The sequence below is a fragment of the Engystomops pustulosus genome, chromosome 2, assembly GCF_040894005.1.
Source record: "Engystomops pustulosus chromosome 2, aEngPut4.maternal, whole genome shotgun sequence".
NCBI classification, from domain to species: domain Eukaryota; kingdom Metazoa; phylum Chordata; class Amphibia; order Anura; family Leptodactylidae; genus Engystomops; species Engystomops pustulosus.
The window spans coordinates 55,887,690-55,909,531 of NC_092412.1; the positions used below are offsets into that span (position 1 = coordinate 55,887,690).

At 43.0% G+C, this 21,842-nt stretch overlaps 1 long non-coding RNA gene across 1 annotated transcript in view; it reads right to left on the minus strand.

The window, feature by feature from the left end:
- LOC140117714 (uncharacterized) overlaps positions 1-21,842 on the minus strand; it is a 60,919-nt gene that overhangs the window by 14,993 nt on the left and 24,084 nt on the right. The window contains exon 2 of the long non-coding RNA XR_011853071.1: positions 5,523-5,608. This is a non-coding gene — a long non-coding RNA (uncharacterized lncRNA). The remainder of the gene's footprint in view (positions 1-5,522; positions 5,609-21,842) is intronic.

Sequence of the window (21,842 nt, forward strand, 5' to 3'; positions counted from 1 at the left end):
CTGTATGCATTTTATACTACTTGGCGGCATTCTGTATGCATTTTATACTACATGGCGGCATTCTGTATGCATTTTATACTACTTGGCGACATTCTGTATGCATTTTATACTACTTGGCGGCATTCTGTATGCATTTTATACTACATGGCGGCATTCTGTATGCATTTTATACTACATGGCGACAAGCTGTATGCATTTTATACTACATGGTGACAAGCTGTATGCATTTTATACTATATTACGTATATGGGGGGGGCGTCTCTCTATGGCTCGTTTTCTCAATTAAAACCTTGTTATTCTAGTTAAATTTTTGTGTTGGCACTTCACTTCAAGTCCGAAGGGTTTGGGTTGCATTTTGGGCACTCGGCTTCTAAAAGGTTCGCCATCAGTGGTCTAGGTCTTCACACAACTCGTAGTCTAGGTCTTCACACAACTCGTAGTCTAGGTCTTCACACAACTCGTAGTCTAGGTCTTCACACAACTCGTAGTCTAGGTCTTCACACAACTCGTAGTCTAGGTCTTCACACAACTCGTAGTCTAGGTCTTCACACAACTCGTAGTCTAGGTCTTCACACAACTCGTAGTCTAGGTCTTCACACAACTCGTAGTCTAGGTCTTCACACAACTCGTAGTCTAGGTCTTCACACAACTCGTAGTCTAGGTCTTCACACAACTCGTAGTCTAGGTCTTCACACAACTCGTAGTCTAGGTCTTCACACAACTCGTAGTCTAGGTCTTCACACAACTCGTAGTCTAGGTCTTCACACAACTCGTAGTCTAGGTCTTCACACAACTCGTAGTCTAGGTCTTCACACAACTCGTAGTCTAGGTCTTCACACAACTCGTAGCCTAGGCCTTCACACAAATCATAGCCTAGGTATTCACACAAATCATAGTCTAGGTCTTCACACAACTCATAGCCTAGGCCTTCACACAAATCATAGTCTAGGTATTCACACAAATCATAGTCTAGGTGTCAGCACCCGTCCAGCAAACGCGCAACCACAACCAGGCTTGGCGCTAGCTGTCAGACTACGTAAGTGATGGCGAACTCACCCTGCGACGTCCCTGCGGGTTAAGGCCCTGCCTAAAGCAGATAAACCGCCCTGATAAGGGCGAACCCACTATCAGGAACCTAACTGACGGTCCCTGAGTGACCCTACAACAGGACAGGGGACACTTACTTCGTCTGGCAGCTGCTGGATGGTGGAGCGGACAGGTAACGGAAATACAGGTAAAGACCAGTGAACATACTGGTACACAGAATACAAACGCAGGACTGAACAGGAAACCGGAATACAGGAATAGACCAGTGATCACACTGGTGCACAGAATACAGACACAGGACTGAGACAGGGACAGATATAAACAGGAATTCAGGCAGATATCCAGATACAGATAGGATATACACAGGTCAGGTCAAGATCAAACGGGTAATATACAGGTCAGGTCAAGCAGATATACACAGGTCAGGAACAGATACAGGTACAAGGCAGGATAAACAGAGACAGGTAAAACTGAGCTCGATACACAGATAGGACAAGACTAAAATTAACCAGCAAGACTGATGGATACAGGTACAGGAGAGAAATACACAGGTCAGACTCAAAATAACCAGCAAGGTATGATGGGAATGGGCAGGTATTTAAAGCAGATCCCGGACACGCCTCCAGCAGCACACTGGAGGAATTGTCCATCAGGCTAGTAACCCTTGCTGGGCAGGACAGAAATGCAAGGAGCAGGGTGTGGCTCAGTTAATCCAAACACAAGAATTAAGCCACAGTTCACACACAAATACGCCATGTATTCCGCCAACTGCGGATAGAGGGACATTCAGGCACGGACGTTACAGTACCCCCCCTTTTATGAGGGGCCACCGGACCCTCACTATTCCCATAGAGGTTGGGAGGAGGGCTTCCACGAAGAAGTGACATGATGCCTACCCTCTGGGCATCATTAGCAGAAGACTGGGACCTAAGGCAGAAATACAGCTTGCAACTCTCCCTGAAGGGAAAAATGTCTCCAGCGAAGAGATAAGAAAGCTTAACCTTCGGCTCATACACAGTCTGACCAGAAATCAAAGGGAGGCGCTGTTCCTGCTGCTGCACACATTCAGACAGATTCTGCAACATGTGAGCCAGACTCTGTACCTGAGCAACAACAGCTTCCATGGCCTCCATAGTGTAGGTAAGGCTGGTTATTATGTCAGCACCCGTCCAGCAAACGCGCAACCACAACCAGACTTGGCGCTAGCTGTCAGACTACGTAAGTGATGGCGAACTCACCCTGCGACGTCCCTGCGGGCTAAGGCCCTGCCTAAAGCAGATAAACCGCCCTGATAAGGGCGAACCCACTATCAGGAACCTAACTGACGGTCCCTGAGTGACCCTACAACAGGACAGGGGACACTTACTTCGTCTGGCAGCTGCTGGATGGTGGAGCGGACAGGTAACGGAAATACAGGTAAAGACCAGTGTACATACTGGTACACAGAATACAAACGCAGGACTGAACAGGAAACCGAAATACAGGAATAGACCAGTGATCACACTGGTACACAGAATACAGACACGGGACAGAACAGGAAACCGGAATACAGGAATAGACCAGTGTTCACACTGGTGCACAGAATACAGGACTTCAGGCCGATATCCAGATACAGATAGGATATACACAGGTCAGGTCAAGATCAAACGGGTAATATACAGATCAGGTCAAGCAGATATACACAGGTCAGGTACAGATACAGGTACAAGGCAGGATAAACAGAGACAGGTAAAACTGAGCTCGATACACAGATAGGACAAGACTAAAATTAACCAGCAAGCCTGATGGATACAGGTACAGGAGGGATATACACAGGTCAGACTCAAAATCAAGATCAAGCAAGATATACACAGGTCAAACTCAAAATAACCAGCAAGGTATGATGGGAATGGGCAGGTATTTAAAGCCGATCCCGGACACGCCTCCAGCAGCACACTGGAGGAACTGTCCATCAGGCTAGTAACCCTTTCTGGGCAGGACAGAAATGCAAGGAGCAGGGTGTGGCTCAGTTAATCCAAACACAAGAATTAAGCCACAGTTCACACACAAATACGCCATGTATTCCGCCAACTGCGGATAGAGGGACATTCAGGCACGGACGTTACACTAGGTCTTCACACAAATCATAGTCTAGGTCTTCACACAAATCATGGTCTAGGTCTTCACACAAATCATAGTCTAGGTCTTCACACAAATCATAGTCTAGGTCTTCACACAAATCATAGTCTAGGTCTTTGCACAAATCATAGCCTAGGCCTTCACACAAATCATAGCCTAGGTCATCACAAAAATCATAGTATAGGTCTTCACGCAAATCATAGTCTAGGTATTCACACACATCATAGTGTAGGTCTTTACACAAATCATTTTCTAGGCCTTCACACAAATCATAGTCTAGGTCTTCACACAAATTATAGTGTAGGTGTTCACACAAATCATAGTATAGGTCTTCACACAAATCATAGTCTAGGTCTTCAAACAAATCATAGTCTAGGTCTTTGCACAAATCATAGCCTAGGCCTTCAAACAAATCATAGTCTAGGTCTTCACGCAAATCATAGTCTAGGTCAGTGATGGCTAACCTATGGCACTGGTGTCAGAGGCGGCACTCGGAGCCCTTTCTGTGGGCACTCAGGCCATCACCAGAGATGACCCCAGGTATCTTCCTGCAGTCCCAGACAGCCCAGGACTTGCTGTGCACAGAGGTAATTTAAAGTGACAGCTCGACCTGGGACTATTTTTTGCCTTATTGGTGTCCTCAGAGTGCTGGTATCAATGAAAACTGTGACAGAGAAGTATAAATCATAAATTAAATTTCTGTGTTGGCACTTTGCGATAAATAAGCGGGTCTTTGTTGTAGTTTGGGCACTCGGTCTCTAAAAGGTTTGCCATCACTGGTCTAGGTCTTCACTCAAATCATAGTCTAGGTCTTCACACAAATCATAATCTAGGCCTTCACACAAATCATAGTCTAGGTCTTCACACAAATCATAGTCTAGGTCTTCACACAAATCATAGTCTAGGTCTTCTCACAAATCATAGTCTAGGTCTTCACACAAATCATTGTCTAGGTCTTCAAACAAATCATAGTCTAGGCCTTCACACAAATCATAGTCTAGGTCTTCACACAAATCATAGTCTAGGTCTTCACACAAATCATAGTCTAGGTCTTCACACAAATCATAGTCTAGGTCTTCACACAAATCGTAGTCTAGCTCTTCACACAAATCATAATCTAGGCCTTCACACAAATCATAGTCTAGGCCTTCACACAAATCATAGTCTAGGTATTCACACAAATCATAGTCTAGCTCTTCACACAAATCATAATCTAGGCCTTCACACAAATCATAGTCTAGGCCTTCACACAAATCATAGTCTAGGTATTCACACAAATCATAGTCTAGGCCTTCACACAAATCATAGTCTAGCTCTTCACACAAATCATAGTCTAGGTCTTCACATAAATCATAGTCTAGGCCTACACACAAATCATAGTCTAGGTATTCACACAAATCATAGTCTAGGCCTACACACAAATCATAGTCTAGGTCTTCACACAAATCATAGTCTAGGCCTTCACACAAATAATAGTTTAGCTCTTCACACAAATCATAATCTAGGCCTTCACACAAATCATAGTCTAGGCCTTCACACAAATCATAGTCTAGGTATTCACACAAATCATAGTCTAGGTCTTCACACAAATCATAGTCTAGGTCTTCACACAAATCATAGTCTAGGTCTTCACACAAATCATAGTCTAGGCCTTCACACAAATCATAGTCTAGCTCTTCACACAAATCATAATCTAGGCCTTCACACAAATCATAGTCTAGGCCTTCACACAAATCATAGTCTAGGTATTCACACAAATCATAGTCTAGGCCTTCACACAAATCATAGTCTAGCTTTTCACACAAATCATAGTCTAGGTCTTCACATAAATCATAGTCTAGGCCTACACACAAATCATAGTCTAGGTATTCACACAAATCATAGTCTAGGCCTACACACAAATCATAGTCTAGGTCTTCACACAAATCATAGTCTAGGTATTTACACAAATCATAGTCTAGGCCTTCACACAAATCATAGTCTAGGTATTTACACAAATCATAGTCTAGGCCTACACACAAATCATAGTCTAGCTCTTCACACAAGTCACACATTTTAACTGATTTGAATATGATTTTGGAGGGGATTTTTTATAGGTAAACTGATAAAGCTTCAATTCTTTATACCCTTTGGTAAGTACAATAGCAAAATAGGCAGCAAGGGTCAAGGGTTATTTATCTTACTCCTGTGTCATACATTAATAATTAAATGAAAACAATCTCCAACTTTTTGCTGTTTTACTGATGGAATCCCAGTGGATTAACAGATATTTAGTTTTTTAGAAAACAAAAACTGAAAGATCTCTAGCTAAATATCTTTCTAGTAAAGCACCCAAGAATGGAAATGATATGTCTTACTAGCAGTGGTGCGTTTCCTTGTCATCATTAGTGTTAGGCTCCCAGGATAAGTTCTACTGACTGTACAAGCTGCAAGAATGTAACATCTGTTGAATAGAAAAGTTGTGATTAAACTTTAAATGTGTGACTTGTACCGTGACAATTGGAAAACATGGCAAAAATATGCAAATGAGCACATAGTTCATACAGTTCATACATTTCACTTGTACTGATCTATGATAAATGTACAAAAAATATAGGGGATATATAGCCCTGCAGAGTAATAGTGATCTCATACTATTTTGATATAAATGATTAATTTAAATAAATCTTGAATATTCCTATTAATTTATCATTTCGGCAGTGGCGTACCCACTGTGGTAGGAGCCACACTCTGGGGCCCGGAGTGTCAGGGAGGCACTGACTTCTTATCTGTGGCCTTCTGTCCACATAATAAGAAAATGAAAGCATGAATTGAAGAAGAGAAGACTCTTGGACTGTAGGTGTTTATACTGTATGCATATATGATGTGTTTATGCTGTATGTATTTGTATATATTCTGTTTATATACTGTGCATGTACTATGATGTATATATACTGGATGTACGAGAATATATGAAGGGGTGCCACCATCTTGGCTTTGATCGTGACATAATTGGGGAGCAACAGTCTGTCTCCATGACAGCAACGGTTTTTGTAAGACCTGAGGCTGTATGACTTCTGACTAGTTGTTAAAATGTGCCAGTGGCACATTATAATAAATGATTAGTAAAATCCCCATATACTTCCCTAGGGTAAAATTAAAAAAATAAATGAATGAAAAAACCCTAAAAATTCAAATCACCCCCCTTTTCCTAAAACTGATATAAATATAAATAAACAGTATACATTATAAATATGTTAGGTATCACCGCTTCCCAAAATGTCGGATCTATCAAAATATAATAACAGTTATTCCCGGTATTTAACCCTGTAATGGAAAATAGCACCCCAAAAAAATTCCATAGTTGCTTTTTGCTAAATTAAATAACATTTTTTATAAGAAGTGATCAAAATGTACAGTCCTCAAAATGATTAACATTGAAAATCTCATGTCAATTTGGAAAAAAATGACACCACCCACAGCTCCATCCACCAAAGTATGAAAAAGTTATTATTATTATTTTTTCTAATGGAAGTATTCAATTTTCTAAATGTATTAAAACATTATAAAACCTATATAAATTTGGTATCCCTGTGATCGTACTGACAGAAAGAATAACGGAGACATATCATTTGGAGCATACAGCGAAAGCCATAAATTCTGAGCCCACGAGAAAATGATGCAGATGGGTTTTTTTCACCAATTTCACTGCAATTGGAATTTTTTTCCTGCTTCCCAGTACATGGCATGGAATATTAAATACCAGCACTATGAAGTACAATTTGTTTGGCAGAAAACAAGCCATCACACAGCTCTTTACGTGTAAAAATAAAAAAGTTATAGATTTTTGAAGGTGGGGAGTGAAAAATGAAAACTCAAAAAAAACGAAAAACCGCCTTGGCATTAAAGAGTTAATAAAAGCCATCAATGGACACAAAGCCCAGTTGGATGGTGTAGAAAAATATATCGGTTGACAAGAAAGATTCTCTAGTTTTGGACGTAGTTCGGAAAGGAACCTTTGAATCATTCTTTTGACTTCTAAAAGCTGGCATCTGCCCATCGTGCGGAGTAATCTTCACCTTTCCCTAGAGCGTCAAGGAAATGTATTTGATGATAAAAGTCATCATTAACCACGCTGACCATTTCTCTTCTGCCCTAGATGAGTCCTTTCCAGGAGAACCGCATTGTAAATCACTATAACAAGGATGTCTTAAATAGCTTTTATCTCTCATTTGAGACTGAACATACTGAGGGGTATAAATAATACATACAGACTGAGGGTTGGAAATAAGCTTCGTGTTAAGAGAATCAGAGGCTCCGAACACAAGTAACTGATAGCACTGAGCACGCTGCAGACATATCCTGACTATAAATTCTGCTACAGATGTTTAATAGATGCCAGTTTATTACTTTATGACAAGTGATTTGGAAGGTTATGTTTGCCTTAGATAGGAAACTTTTCTTTAGCATAAGGACACGATACAAGGTTATTAATATAGAAATGAAAAACTAATTTAAAGAGAATTTGACACTTCCTTTCTTTTAGGCCAGAACATGGCAACCATCTTGAAAGGCGCCATATTGGATCGAAGGAAAGTTTATACAATGGAAAGGTGATCAACAGAGAAGACCAGATTTGTCTTAGAAATTGACTGCTGAAATCAGATTATCAATATCTCTTGTGTTTCAAAAGTTTCTTATATGGGTTCATAACATAATTGGGCACATTTACTTTTTACCAGTCCGACAGAGTGTCCAACGGTAATGCACATCTGCCGCGATTCACTAAGATCGTGCGCCCAATATCCTGCATGTGTTGCTTCCCCGCTCAGGTCCGAAGGAGTTCACCCTCTTCTTCCTGGTGCATGTAAGTGCATTATCTTGCAACAAAATTTTAATGTTAAATCCCGATCGTTAAAATCTGATCACATGCGACACAATCCCCTGTTAAATACCTGTCACAGCCATGCAAAATTTGAAAACATCGGAAAATCCAACGAAGGTGCAGCCGCAGCCCCATTGAGCATGTCAAGTGGCTGTACATCACAAGGGACATTCCCAGATGTTGTTGTAACTTTCTGTGTTAATAACTTTCTGTTTTGTTAGAATTCTGGTGCATTAATTATTAAATTTGGACCATTATTCAAAGTAGTGGGATATTTTTTTTTTTTTTTTTTTTTTTTAATTTTTATTATGAAAATAGCAATAAATTTACATTAATATCGTGGGTTACAAAGCAATATATATTAAAATTTTCATTTTTTACAGTCATAGAATAATGAGATAAAGAGCTTGCGACCCAATTGACCACCCCGAAGTCTCCACATCCATCCCACCCACCCACCTACCCATCCCCCCTGCCGTGAGGAAAAAGGAAGTGACATACTCTGTTGTCCCTACACCTGATCTTTTACTGTCTTACTGTCTTCCTCTAGTTCTCAGTCTCTATACACCAGATCTTTTTCCATTTCTCCAAATGTCCTCCCTTAACTGCCATCAATCTTTCGAATTTTTTGCACTTCTCCACTTCTCCTAAGAATTCTTCCGGGGACGGGGCAGTCGGACTCCCCCACTTTCGAGCAATAACCACTCTTGCCAACAGGAGAACCTTGTTAATTACCAACTTTTTCCCCCTTTCCCTATTACAAAGCTGGTGAAGGCTAAGCAGAGCAACCCAGACAGTGCGGGGTAATTTTACTTTAAACATTTCTTCTAGATACAAGAATACCCTAGACCAGTAGACATATACTTTATTACATAGAAAGGACACATGAACGAAATCCGCATTCTCCAGGTTGCACCGCAGACAGCACCCATTGTCTCTAAGTTTCATTCTTAATAAACTATACGGGGAATAATACAGTTGGTGCACGAAGTTAAATTGTATCATTCTATGATTCCAGGAGAGGGAGGACAACCCAATACTCCTATAGCATTTTTCCCAATCCGCCTCCGATAGAGCACCCACATGTTCCTGCCACTTTCTTTTACTAGGATGAATAACTCCCTCTGCGAGACCTTGAATCAAATATCTATACATATGTGCTACCACCTTATTCCCAGTGGAAGATCCCAATAAAAATTCTACCCCTGCATCTGTGCATACTTTAAACCTGTTTTTGTCCTCAACCGAGTTATATGCGTGCTGTAGTTGAAAAAATCTTAAAAAACATATATCAACTCTTCTATTTAATGTGCAAAAGTCTAATAACTTCCGTAAATTATCTAAATTCGTGCATTGTGTGAAAAATTTTACCCCCCTTATCATCCAATATCTGCTATCCGGAATGGACCTAAACTCTTCAAAATAATAATTCCCCCATATTGGTGTGAAATTAAATATCCCTCGAATACCTCTAATTTTCTTATACGCAATCCAACTCTTATCCAACAATTTCCCCATATACGTGCCTCTATATCTATCGTGCCCAAGTTCCCCACTATCCAAAAGACTAAAAATTGAATCCCTAGTAACCTCGCTTATTTGTAGTAATTTCGCAAAGGCGCTACACTCCCTCCTTGTAATCAAGAATGCAAGTTGAGCTGCGATAAAATACCCGAAAAAATATGGCACCCCCAGCCCCCCTTTTTCTGTTGGGCAATAGAGAGACGTCAACGCAATCCTGGGGCATTTTTTCCCCCAAATTAAATCCCTAATTAATCCTTCCATTAATCTGAATAGTCTATTGGGTAACCAGACCGGGGAGACCGAGAGAGGGTACAATAGCTGCGGGAGTAGAATCATTTTTACAATCCCTACCCTGTCTGCTCTGGAAAGGGGCATTTTAAGCCAGCCATTAATACTGTGTCTAATTTTAGTGATAAGCGGGATAATATTTAACTCTGCGAAGCGTCCCAGATCCGCTGAGACATAAATCCCCAGGTATTTAAATGATTCATCTCTCCTGAGGACCTTAACCAGAACCCCTCTCTCCTGAACAGCACTATCTAAAGGGAGGAGAATGGATTTTTCCCAGTTGATACTCAGACCTGAGAAAGAGCCAAATTCGTTTACCAAGTGTATCACGTTATGTATTGAGCTACCTGTATTCTGAATAGTCAGCAGGATATCGTCGGCATAAAGTGATATTTTTTCTGCTACCCCTCCGCAACCCCATCCCTTAATCCATTCTGCTTCGCGGATTTTAATTGCTAAAGGCTCTACGAAAAGGGCAAATAGAAGGGGGGAGAGGGGGCAGCCCTGTCTGGTGCCTCTATATCACCGAAATGGCTCTGAGTAAATTCCATTTATGCACATTCGTGCACTTGGGGAATGGTACATTGTTTTTATCCAATCTATAAATTCCCTTCCGATCCCAAATCTTTCTAGTACCCTCCATAGGAAGGGCCACTCCACCCTGTCAAACGCTTTAGTAGCGTCTAAGGACAGAATGGAGCGGTCCTCCCCTACCCCCAATTGCATATCGGAGAACAGTCTATGAAGATTGTAGGCTGTCCCCCGGGCCGGAATAAAGCCATTTTGATCAGGGTGGATAATAAAAGAGATAACCTTCTTCAGCCTCGTCGCAAGGATCTTGGCCAGGATCTTGACATCTGAGTTCAACAAAGAGATGGGTCTATAAGAACCCATCTCTGACTCGTTTTTATCCTTTTTGAGGAACAGCACTATAGAGGCTTCCGTCATTGATCCATAGACTGTCCCTGCAGTGAGAGCTGCTGAATAAACTGTTTCTAAAATAGGAGAAAGCATCTTACTATAATGTTTATAAAATGCCATTGGCAGGCCGTCTAACCCTGGAGCAGAATCCCCCGAGGAGTTGTTTATCGCCTCCATAATCTCCTTGGCCCTTATGGGGTGGTTCAGAGTGGCACTTTGCTCCGCTGATAAAGAGGGGAACGAGACTGATTCCAAATAATTCTCCAATTGAGTATCTGAAAACACTACTTCTGAGTTATATAGCGACTGATAAAAAAGCCGAAAGTTCTCCAGAATTGCCCCCTGACCTTGTATCTTCTCTCCTGTCGCATTTATAATCAAATGAATCCCGTTATGATTTTTTCTCTTTTTGAGAAGATTCGCGAGAATTTTACCCGGTCTCCCTCTCTCGGCATAATTTTTTTGCCCAGCAAAAAAAATTTTGTGTTGCGCCCTCTCGGACGCATAAGAGTTGTATGCAGCCTGTGCTTCGAGAAATCTTTCCCTATCTTCCATTGTAGCTGACACCGCCCACGCCTCTTGTGTAGTGGCCAAATTTTTCTTTAAAATATTTTCTCTCAATCTAAACTTCTTTTTGGCCCACTCAATTTCAGAAAAGAGCAGGCCTCGGAGAAAGGCCTTGAGTGCGTCCCAAGCTAAGCCCGGGTCCCTCTCGGGAGCATTATTCCTCCAGAATTCCTCAACCAAATTTATAACCTTTTCCTCATTATCCAAGACTGAAAGCCAATGAGGATTGAGCCTGAAAAAGCTCTTCTTATCTAGATATGGGCCCCGCTCTGTCCTTATCTACAGGGAGATGGGTCCATGATCAGAAATTACAATAGATTCATATTTAATCTTCACTATGAATCCCAAAAAAGCATCATTGGCCAAACACATATCGATCCTGGATAATGTGGAATGGGTGCGGTTAAAGCAAGAAAAGGCAGGTCTATCTAAACATTTAATCCTCCAGGCATCCCTCAGGCCCAAGTTCTCACAAAAAGATCTCAATCCAGAGGATCCCCGTTGATTCTGAGGGCCAGACCCTCGCATATTGCGTCTGTCCTGAGCAGGATCCAGCACTGTATTGAAGTCCCCTATGATCATCATTGGGCTGTCCTCCCTATCGATAACAAAATTAGCTAAGGCATTCAATACCTGAAACGAAAATGGGGGAGGAAGATATACAAATGCGAGGATGCACTGTACCTGATTTAATACACAATACAAAAAAATATATCTTCCCTGCCGGTCAATCTTTTGTGATAAAATCTTAATATCAACCTTCTGATGAATAATGACCGAGACCCCCCTGGAAAATGCGGACCCGTATGAGTGAAATGACATAGAAGCCCAGCGTCTATCTAACCAACCAATCGTATCGTGAGTTAAATGTGTCTCTGTTAAACAAATAATCCCCGGAAGATGTCGAATCACCACATCGTTAACCATGCACCGCTTTCGGCGGTCATTCAGCCCCCTTACGTTCCAGCAGAAAATTTGCGTAGCCATTTTTTAGCGAAGCAGAAGCAGAAATCGAGGATGGTAACAAATAAAACAATAATATATTCCCCACGGCAATTACCCTCCCCCACCACCCGAATCCCATCCCGCCCTCCCCCTACCTTGACCCCTTCTTGGCCCATCACTTTGAACAGGCCTCTAACCTCCTACATCCCCGTCCCCCCTGCCTGTCCCACGTCCGCGTGCTCTAAATTATAAACTTCCAGACAATCTATACTACCCCCACCTCCCGATGCACCACCTAGAAACCCTTAGATTCCAGCCACTCAGAGGCGTCTATGGAATTATCAAAGAAAACAGTTTGTTCATTATGAATCACTCTCAGTCTTGCTGGATATAACAGTGAGAATTTTAGGCCTGCCTCCTTCAGGTGCGACTTTACATCTTTAAATTTGGTTCGCTTTTGTTGCGTGGCCTGTGAATAGTCGGGAAATATAAAAATTTTTTATAGTAGTGGGATATTTGGGTGACCCATTATTCTCAGTGTGGTTAGCAAGGACTGACTACTAAGGTGAGCTAAAGAGAGACAAGATTGCAAATGTAAAGACATCAATTTGTTAAGTATGTTAACATTTTTCCCAAAATAAGCAATTATGACATCTCATTAGGAAATATTTAATTGATACTTTCATATGCTATTTGTATATGCAATACGTGTATATTTATCCATAAACCATCAACGCCAGGGAATAGCAAGCCCTTTTGGGGCAAGGATTGTTTTTGTTAGTGATATATCAACAAGAAGGATACAATTAAGAATAATACCTACAAATAATGTATTACATAATATTCCGTATTGTATATATGTATTGTATGTACACATCACATTGCTACATTCCTTATGTAAAAAGTCGTTAGAAACTTAGCATTTTCTGCAGAACTGGGGCAGCACCTGCAAATTAGAGAACAATGGTAAAAATGACTTATACCCAGCAGTTACTGCAGGGATACGGTTCCTATGTGATAGTGAGGCGCACTCCAGGTTTACCAATCACTAAGACAATGTCATTTAATTCCTTACTGACACCATTAAGATCCAGTGATAATGCTCTAAAGAGTCACCCACTGTGAACAATCCATTTTCGTTAAAAAGTTTCTCAACTAAAAGCTGCTCATAAGATTTCTCCCAAAAAATAAAGGCAGACTGCCAGTCCTTAGAGCAGCTTGTAAAATTCTCCTATATTTAATCCAGATAAAAGCATTAAGGTGTCACTGCAGCCTGTCAAAGTGTGGGAAGAGCACTTGGCTGATACATAAAAGTCCTCAGAGCAAAGTGGTCAGACGAGTGCTCCTTCTCTACCATTGATAAGTTCCTCTGATGCTTTAATGTTTTTAATAGAATTTCGTAAGAAAGCTACATTTTCAAGCTACATAGTGTTTTGGATGGTCCGTCTATATCTTAGAAGTGTGCACCCTCTATACAGTAGGTAACTTGAATAACACAGTCGGGGGATGTATCATTGCAGTAATGGCAGGTTCCTCTATTTAAGATGTCTCAAAATTGTCACATTTGCCAATTTGGACCCGATTTGTGATTATTTTGCCAACCCACTCCACTCTTCACTTCAATCAACTTACTCCAGATTTAACATGTGAACCCAAATGGGATAGAGAGATTAATACCTTAATACTCCATGACAAATATGTACGTCAATGAGCTGTTAAAGGGGTATTCCCACAAAGACAAGATTCTTAAATATACTCAGGACAACAAAATAACAAATTATCTAATTTACTGCAAGTTTCAGCATTTCACAGATATAATTGCAACCTGTGTCTATCAGTCCTGGTGCGCACAATTTCGGTTGTCCCGGGATCCAACTGTTAGTCTTCTCACTTTAGGGTCGGGCAGGACATGAATAGATTCTCCTGTTTCACACTGAAGTGTCTCTGCATCACCACTCTCCCCTGCATTCCAACACCAGCTCTCACACACAGACTCTCACATTTCCTGCTGGCAAACAGCTGTTTGAAGAGAGTAAAGACTGTGTGTGTAAGATAGCTGAGTTAGCAGAGAGTCATTGGGACACATTTACAAAGGGTCGCGCGGTGCACTTTTGTTGGACTGTGCACATTTTTCATGGCTAAAACCACTTCCACAGATATTTAAGAAGTGTCTGTGCCGCTATTGTGTCGCACGCGACCCTTTTTGTGGCGCCTCTGCGCTGGCCTCCATGCGACACAAATTGGTGGGCATGCCGCCGGAGGGTCCAACTGATTCATCACTATTTAACAGCTATAACTTCTGAACTGTGGCAACTAGAAACAGTTCTGGTAGATTAAGTTTCTAGGTGTTACCGAGGAATGCAGAATTAATGGGTAGATACTCCTCTTTGAAGTGACACAAGGACTGTGTTTCAAGGTTTAAAAGTTCCAGCTATTTAGAGTGTGCCCCCTGCCCTGACATCCGTACATGAGCTACCTGCATAGTGTACAATTAGGAAGTTCATATCTGTATGACAGTTGTGAAGGGGTTAAATATGGATACAATAATGTGTTCATATACAATTCAAAACCCTCCAATTTCCTTTGCCTGTTAATATCCCGGTGATATATCTGTGATTCTTTGATGTATTCTGTATGTTTATACGTCCTTTAATCCATACAATCCTTTCTACATGTTCTGTCGGTAGATTCTAGTGGGCTATGACCTGACATAGATACAGTTCATTCCTCTCATAAGAACTTGAATGAAATGAGCATTTACAATAGGACTGTACAAGTAATGAGAATACTGCACCCAACAAATAAAAACAGATGACTGTGCTACCACGGAGTATGAGACATTAATGTGCTGCATGTATGCTTGGAGATTTCATACAATGTCATCTACCTGAGGGGCTTAGAAGGATATTTCGGGACATAAGGTGGGGTTAGGTCTTTATGTTTGGGGGGTCTCCCCTTCACTGATAACAGACACAATAGCGGATCCATACATGCAGAGGGTCTCCGTATTATGTGCTTCTGCCCAGAGACCCTTTGCTGTACTCATTTGCAGGGCTCCGTCCCATCCTAATGACTGACATAACTACCAGGGTGACAAGCACTACCCCAGCTACCATTTACCCTCAGATGTAAGATACTGGTGATGATGGATGATCAAAATTAAGTGTGTTTGAATTATTTTACTATTAATCTTCATGCTCCATTATGTGCTCATTTTGCCTTCTTACTGTATTTTATATTATTTACTATATAACAGTATTATGTACATTATTGTATGTTTTTCTATCTCTGTGCTGTGACATCATTGTATATATGATCTATGTACGGTGTCATCATTGTGTGTATTATTCATACACTCTCTGTATGTAGTATCCCTGTACTGTGACATCACTGTGTGTATTATCCCTGTACTGTGACATCACTGTGTGTATTATCCCTGTACTGTGACATCACTGTATGTAGTATCCCTGTACTGTGAGATCACTGTGTCTATTATCCCTGTACTGTGACATTACTGTGTGTATTATCCCTGTACTGTGACATCACTGTGTGTATTATCCCTGTACTGTGACATCACTTTGTGTATTATCCCTGTAATGTGACATCACTGTGTGTATTATCCCTGTACTGTGAAATCACTTTGTGTATTATCCCTGTACCGTGACATCACTGTGTGTATTATCCCTGTACTGTGACATCACTTTGTGGATTATCCCTGTGATGTGACATCACTGTATGTAGTATCCCTGTACTGTGACATCACTTTGTGGATTATCCCTGTACTGTGACAACAATATGTAGGAGAGGCTGGTCCCCATGGCAAACTTCTGCATGGGGCCCCCCTTCAGCTTAGGGCAAATTCACACATCGGTGCATGGGAGAGGAGGAGGGGGTGAGCTCTGCTCGCCCCTGCCCCTCTCCATAGAGATATATGGCGCACGGTGCCGTATTACAGGGAAAGACCTTACCCCGCCATGCACCCATTGCCCGTTAATGGGGGACATATGCACAACGTATATACGCCAGTCGTATATACGTCCCCCAATGGCCCTGCGAATGTAGCCTTAAAAAATATACACACATTTATACACTTTCATATAAACACATTTCTATACTTGTAAACACTTACATACATGTATACACTTATACCCACACATTTATGTACACACATACATACAGCATATACACACATACAGTATATACAGAGATGCTGCATATACTTACACATAAAACATATACACATACATACAGTATATACACCACATACACTCACACAGCACATACACTCACTCACCATATTCATACACTCAAACACCATATTCATGCACTCACAGGGCACACACACCAAATACACTCAACAGGGCACCCGCACACACCATACACAAACAGCATATCAGGACAGGTGTCAGCAGGGCTTCCCCCCAACGGGCCCGGCCGTGGTTGCATCCTCTGCGACTGAGATTGTTACACCCCTGAATATGTGTATCATCTCTGTACTGTGACATCACTTTGTCTATTGCCCCTGTTCTTTGATATCATTATGTGTATTATTTCTGTACCGTGACATCACTATTTTTATTGTGTACAAAGATATTTGGATTCACTTACAGTTACCAGGATATATATTTTATGTGTGTAATGTCCTGTAGCAGTTATCACATATATGTAAATACCATCACAAAATGAAATATTACAATGCATTTTAAGATCTACCCAATATATTGATATAAATATAGAAAGGGTAATATCTGAGAAGGTCAGAGCCTGAACCCCTAGCTCAGAAGTGCATGTGTGGGGTTGCACTACCATGTAGACATGTAATATATTGTAGGTCTGTGCTGAGTATATAATTATGTTATTTTGTACTTTTAGTCAAATACATTCATTTGTGAAGAGGAACATGCCAGATGATGATATGATTGCTAATGAGGCTGTCAATGAGCTGCTAGTTGGCCCCCTGCCATAGAGCACATGCCATGAATTGCTCTGCAGGAACAGGTCCAGCACGGCGCTTAATGTTAATGAGGGACCTTGTGGGTCAGAGGATTAGTATTGCCTCACACTGTATTTTCACATCTCTTCCCAGCTCAGACCTGACACAGATGGATAACTGCAAGTGATTATCATCTATGGCCCAATTCACAACATTTACAGATAGCCCACAGGCAGAAAGCGCAGCTTTTCTTAGCAGCGACATGAAGTCAGGTGGGGAGGATTAAAATAGAGCAAGTAATATGGGTAAAACATATAATTAGCTTTACAGGTGTACGACAGGTAAGGAACAACACAATACCAAAAGTGCGCTGTTTAGTAAATAGGTGGGGGCTAATTATTAGGAACATACTGTATTTACTATATACATATGTATCAGAGGTAACATTGGGAATCATAATCCACAGAAATCTTTAACCGTCTACAGAATAAGAAAAAGATGATTGCCAACACAGGGATTTTGGTCTACTGGGTCAAGGATTTTCAGACCCCTGAGAAAGTCGCTGTTCAGCGATGATATGCGTGAAGAGCCTCCCAGCCTGGTGCTGGGTCACACCGGATCTATATCGCCTTGTTATCTATCACTGCCTAGCACTTGTTGTCCTCTCATTTTTCAAGTGTATTTTATAGTAGGCATTTTTGTTTCCTGAGCTATTGTCATCTATTCATGCCTTACATTCATTCAGCTTATTTTTTGATAGTCACAATGAGATCATTTCGCCCGTGTATGTAGAAGTTTTATGTTATTTAGGGCTAGGAGGGGTTGTGGCATAACTTGACCCAGGTTATTTGTGTTGGCAGATGGTGGTGATTTGGGTAGATTGACCGTACCAACTTATTGCTTTACAAAAGGTAGTAGGAGGCGGCACTCAGGAGAACCACACCGGAGTAGGTGCAAACATGTTCTTTTTATTGGGCTTTAGTCGTGCATCAGTACATGGATAAAAAGAACGCGTAAGATCTTACATGCTTGCACCTACTCCGGTGTGGTTCTCCTGAGTGCCGCCTACTACTACCTTTTGTAAAGTTTGGAGATTTCAGCAGTCGAGGATCTGACGGCGTGCACCACCACAGGTCACAGGTGCAGGAGGACAACTAGGTGATTGGGTGAGCGATCCGATTTTTTTCTACTTTTTATATTTCACTACTTAACTTATTGCTTTAGGCTAAAGAGAAGGAGCGGTGACCCCTCCCCTCTTCATAGAGTTACCTGTCCTATATTTTCCCTGTGTTTGGAGCGGTACGGTGCCAAACGTGTGTGACACCGTATCCCTCCATGTGCCCATTGCTGTCTATAGGGGACACAGGCTTGCGGCCGTATATAGGCCCCCCGCATATGTTCGTGTAAATGCAGCCTTACTTATATGTGTACTATGGTACTTTTAAATGTTTTTAATGTCTCGTGTACCGTATATACTCGAACATAACCGACCCGAGTATAATCATAGTTAATTTTAACACAAAAAACTGGAAAAAACTATTGACTCGAGTATAAGCTGAGGGTAAATTAATTGGCATGCCCCCCAGTATACAGCCTGCAGCCCATGCCCCCCGAATATATAATCTGCAGCCCCTGCCTCCCAGTATACAGAATGCAGCCCCCTGTCCACAGTATACAGCTGTGATAGCAGCCAGCTATCCCTAGTATACAGCCTGCAGCCCCCAATATACAGCCCCTCACCCAGTATACAGCCCCTTCCCAGCCTATAAGAAAAAAAAAGTGTACTCACCTTCCACCCCCCCCCCCCTTTTTCTATCCATCGATGTTCCAGCTGACGCCACAACTAGAGTTCGGCACTGCCCGGAGAGAGGGAGCCGGAACATCAACGGACAGAAGAAGACCACCCGGAGAGGGGGGGGGGGGTCTTGGAAGCCGAGTTTAAGCCGAGTTGTTTTTCAGCACATATTTTGTGCTGAAAAACTCGGCTTATACTCAAGTATACATGGTATTAATCAATCCCGTCTTTAAAGGGGTTGTCCGAGTTTAAAAAAAAAAAAAATATGTGGCTGGGAGCGGGGTTACTAAAACAATAAAGCTGTACTTACCTCCCGGTGCCCTCCCGTATCCAGCGCTGCTGTCGCTCCGGTCCGGGGGCCATGTAAACAAACATGGCCGCCGGAGCAGCGCTGGACTCAGCTTCCGGCCGGCCGTGGCCGGGTACGCCTATCCGTCCCTATACACAGCATTGTGTATGGGGACCGGAAGGTTGTCGCATCCGGCCGGAAGCTGAATGCAGCGCTGCTCCGGCGGCCATGTTTGTTTACATGGCCCCCGGACCGGAGCGACAGCAGCGCTGGATACGGGAGGGCACCGGGAGGTAAGTACAGCTTTATTGTTTTAGTAACCCCGCTCCCGCCCACATATATTTTTTTTTTTAAACTCGGACAACCCCTTTAATCTGCCCCTTTACTAGACCCTCAACTGCAGGACTGCTCCTAAAGGAAGAGCACCCTGCACCTTGTACCTACCCTAATCTCCTGACCTCTAACTAGCACTGTCCATATCGCTGTTTGATTATATTAGACTGGTCCCTCTGTAGTTGATCCCGGTTGGCTGACTCTGTTAGCATTGAAGACACATGATGCCATACAGGAAAATGAGGTGTTCAGTGCAGTCTTTTCAGGACTTACAATCTAAATCTTTACTTGGATGTCTTAGATATTTCTGAGAGAAATAAGTTTTTTGATGTGAGTAACGTTACTGTAGCTAATTTCAACATAGCATAAATAATATGCAACACCCTCGCCGATGCAATGGCGAGGTAGGGTTTGCGAATACGTCCCACCTGCATGTAATCCCATTACACTACATGGTTCTGATAGGACATAGGGATATTGCAGTGGTGAATCCTGCCTGGCAAGGCAGGAGTTAAGTATTTTGTATAATGCCAGATGCTGTTATCCAATGATATGTGTTACATCCTGTGCTCTGTAAGCTGAGATGTGATTGGAGGAGCAGCCACCACCTGACCAAAGGGAGGTAATAAAACCCCTGGCCAGGAATGTTCTAGAGAACTCTGGAGAAGTCTCTCTCAGGAGAGAGAAGAGAGGAGTTAGTGATTATTCTAGTGTGGAATCCTAGGAGAATCAGTGAGTGAGTGAGAAATCTCTGTCTAGCCCATACCAGAGCAGGAAGAGCCTAGCCCCTGCCTCTGAAGAGTGGAGCATTAGACTAGAGTTAGTGTAGTGAGGAAAAGGGGTATCATCTTACCTTTGAAGGTGATACCTGAAGCCCTACAGGACAAGCTGAAGCTTCCCACGAGGACACAGCTGTCTCCCAGCCTGCCCTCTACTTCCAGGCTGGTGAATTATCTCCTGAGGCTCCCTCCAACTCACATCTCGGCACCCTACCTACCTGTTAAAGGCACGTTTGCTGCGGTTCCTGCGGTTCAAATAAAGAACTGTAAGTTGTTTTCTTCAACTTCTGTCTCCGTCTGGTCCCTGCTAATACGGCTGCCTTCATCACCGGGCACCCTGTCCATCACCCAGAGACTTACACTCGGGACATTAAGGGGTTGCCCCAGGGAGATCCGCTATAGCAGCCTCTCCCTCATCATTTCTTGCCAACACCACCCTGCTGGAGACCTGCCAGGCTGTAGGACAGCCCTCCGGTGCCCCCGTACCAAGCACCGTGACAATAGCGTGCTTAGGCCGCAACCGCCAGCCACTCCGGTACCGCGGGCCCCGGCTGTCTCCAGGCCGCACCTCAAAGGCTAGGCCCGGTGGGGGATGTTGCAAGTGGCGTCACGAACAGGATATTTACTTCTGTGCCTTATCCTGGCACTAAAGACTGTACTTTATTAAGAAAAAGACTGTGCTGCCTAACCCTGCTGCCATCCGGGTTTAGGCCCAAGTATTTGTGTGTTTCTACATTGAACTTTATACTGCTGCCACGTGCTGTCGAGCGCCGCTCCAGCACTCAAGAGGTTAATTCCTGCAAGAACTGTTTCAGCTCTGCTACATCCGGCGCTGCTGCGCCTGAAGTATTTACCTCAGAGGCGTGTGGCGCAGCAAGTATTTCCAGCCCGCCAAATCCTCACTGGCGGGAACTCCAGAGGCGTCACTAGGCTCCGCCCCCTGCGCGAGTGGCGCGAAGCACCGTGGAGGAGGAGCTGGAGCGAGTGCGGCCGGCAACGAAGAGGGTTAATCGGCCATCTTGGATTTCGGCGCAGGCCGCGCCTGAAGCCTGCCAGCTGCGTGCGCCTCATCCGGAGTTCCGGCGCACGTGTCCTGTGACTGGAGAACACCGCTGAGCATCACCGAGCCCTGCTGCCTGCCGGACATCGGGAACGGAGACCTTCGTGTACCGGAGCTGTCCTGTCACCGCGGCTGATCCTGAGTGAGTACCGCTGGGGAAGTTAAAGGGGGGTAGAGATTGTTTCCGACGCTAGGTTATTGGCTCACCTCCCAGGGAATAGTGACTGTGTCTTAAAGTGCCCACGTCCCATTCTAGCCATCGCCCATAGCAACGGACATTGTGTAACCCTACAGGCTTCCCTCAGCTAGGCCAGTCATGTCCGCCCAGGACGAAGATACGGGACTGGAGCAAGTCCCATCCCCTGGTCCCTCCTCAGGG